A 2,740-nucleotide genomic window follows, 5' to 3' on the forward strand; every position below is an offset into this window, starting at 1 on the left:
CTGGCTGCCCTTAATATTTTTTCCTTCATTTCAACTTTGGTGAATCTGACAATTATGTGTCTTGGAGTTGCTCTTCTCAAGGAGTATCTTTGTGGTGTTCTCTGTATTTCCTGAATTTGAATATTGGTCTGCCTTGCTAGGTTGGGGAAGTTCTCCTGGATAATATCCTGAAGAGTGTTTTCCAGCTTGGTTCCATTCCCCCCCTTCACTTTCAGGTATACCAATCAGACATAGATTTGGTATTTTCACATAGTCCCATATTTCTTGGAGGTTTTGTTCATTTCTTTTCACTCTTTTTACTCTTAAGCTTCTCTTCTTGCTTCATTTCATTCATTTGATCTTCAATCACTGATACCCTTTCTTCCATTTGATCGAATTTGGCTACTGAGCCAAATTCAAATGATGCTTGTGCATGCGTCACGTAGTTCTGGTGCCATAGTTTTCAGCTCCATCAGGTCAGTTAAGGTCTTCTCTACTCTGTTTATTCTAGTAGCCATTTGTCTAATCTTTTTTCAAGGTTTTTAGCTTCTTTGTGATGGGTTTGAACATCCTTCTTTAGCTCAGAGAAGTTTGTTATTACTGATTGTCTGAAGCCTTCTTCTCTCAGCTCGTCAAAGTCATTCTCCGACCAGCTTTGTTCTGTTGCTAGTGAGGAGCTGTGTTCCTTTGAATGGGGAGAGGCGCTCTTATTTTTAGAATTTTCAGCTTTTCTGCTCTGTTTTTTCCCCATCTTTGTGGTTTTATCTACTTTTGGTCTTTGATGATGGTGACGTACAGAAGGGGTTTTGTGTGGATGTCCTTTCTGTTTGTTAGTTTCCCTTCTAACAGTCAGGATCCTTAGCTGCAGGTCTGTTGGAGTTTGCTGGAGGTCCACTCCAGACGCTCTTTGTCTGGGTATCACCAGCGGAGTCTGCAGAACAGCAAATATTGCAGAACGGCAAATGTTGCTGCCTGATCCTTCCTCTGAAGCTTCGTCTCAGAGGGTCACCCGGCTGTATGAGGTGTCAGTCGGCCCCTACTGGGAGGTGCCTGCCAGTTAGGCTACTTGGTGGTCAGGGACCCACTTGAGGCAGTCTGTCTGTTCTCAGATCTCAAACTCCATGCTAGGAGAACCACTGCTCTCTTCAAAGCTGTCAGACAGGGACGTTTAAGTCTGCAAAAGTTTCTGCTGCCTTTTGTTCAACTGTGCTCTGCCCCCAGAGGTGGAGTCTATAGAAGCAGGCAGGCCTCCTTGAGCTGTGGTGGGCTCCACCCAGTTCAAGGTTCCTGGCCGCTTTGTTTACCTACTCCAGCCTCAGCAATGGTGGATGCCCCTCCCCCAGCCTCGCTGCTGCCTTGCAGTTCGATCTCAGACTGCTGTGCTAGCAGTGAACGAGGCTTCATGGGCATGGGACCCTCCGAGCCAGGCGCGAGATATAATCTCCTGGTGTGCCGTTTGCTAAGACCGTTGGAAAAGCACAGTATTAGGGTGGGAGTGTCCTGGTATTCCAGGTACCGTCTGTCACGGCTTCCCTTGGCTAGGAAAGGGAATCCCCCGACCCCTTATGCTTCCGGAATGAAGTGATGCCCTGCCCTGCTTCGGCTCACACTCCGTGGCTACACCCACTGTCTGACAAGCCCCAGTGAGATGAACCCAGTACCTCAGTTGGAAATGCAGAAATCACCTGTCTTCTACATCGCTCACGCTAGGAACTGTAGACTGGAGCTGTTCCTATTTGGCCATCTTGGAACCTGTCGCTACACACTTTCAAACAACCAGATCTTGTGAGAACTCACTATCACGAGAACAGCAACGGGAAAATCTGTCTCCATGATCAAATCACCTCCCACCAGGTCCCTCCCCCAACATTGGGGATTACAGTTCAACATGAGATTGGGGTGGGGACACAACGCCAAACCGTATCACATATACTCTAAAGTAAAGGATAAATTGACTTGTCCAGAAATACTAAAGAGAGGTTTAATTACATTTTCTAATTTGATGAAAGTTAATTGCTTTCTTGTTCATTTTGGCTATATTTGTTGAACATATTTTCTTCAGCTTTAAGAAGAGAATAGAAAATTTACAAGGACCTGAAAGCTTCTAAAATAATATATATGTCTGTTATAGATGAGGTTTTTCCCATTTGGGGGAATGTCCTGGTGTGTGTTGATTTCAGGGAAAGGAACCATGTATATTAAAATTCACTATGTATTCAACAGCCACAAACTTAATTGGTTTAGATAATATCTGTTTTATCTCTACTTCTTTTACGTAACCATGGTAGTGCTCACTTGACCTAGGGGTTAGACCCTAATTGGTTACCCTAATTAGTTATTATCCTAAAAATAAAATAAGATAGTGTCTTTACAGCCAGGCACAGTGGCTCACAACTGGAATCCCAGCCCTTTTGGGAGGCTGAGGTGGGCGAATCACGAGGTCAGGAGATCAAGAGATCAAGACCATCCTGGCTAACACAGTGGAAACCCTGTCTACTGAAAGTACAAAAAAATTGGCTGATGGTGGTGGCGGGCACCTGTCGTCCCAGCTGCTTGGGTGGCTGAGGCAGGAGAATGGTGTGAATCCGGGAGGCAGAGCCTGCAACAGAGCGAGACTCCGTCTATTTAAAAAAAAATAGCCGGGCGCAGTGGCTCACGCCTGTAATCCAGCACTTTGGGAGGCCGAGGCGGGTGGATCACCTGAGGTCGAGAGTTCGAGACCAGCCTGACCAACATGGAGAAACCCCGTCTCTACTAAAAA

General features: G+C 45.9%; 1 protein-coding gene across 1 annotated transcript in view; it reads left to right on the forward strand.

Annotated features, from left to right (window-relative positions):
* BRD7 (bromodomain containing 7) overlaps positions 1-2,740 on the forward strand; it is a 60,520-nt gene that overhangs the window by 27,129 nt on the left and 30,651 nt on the right. The gene's annotated exons all lie outside the window — the stretch shown is intronic.

This window comes from Colobus angolensis, unplaced genomic scaffold, assembly GCF_000951035.1.
Source record: "Colobus angolensis palliatus isolate OR3802 unplaced genomic scaffold, Cang.pa_1.0 Scaffold251, whole genome shotgun sequence".
Lineage (NCBI taxonomy): Eukaryota > Metazoa > Chordata > Mammalia > Primates > Cercopithecidae > Colobus > Colobus angolensis.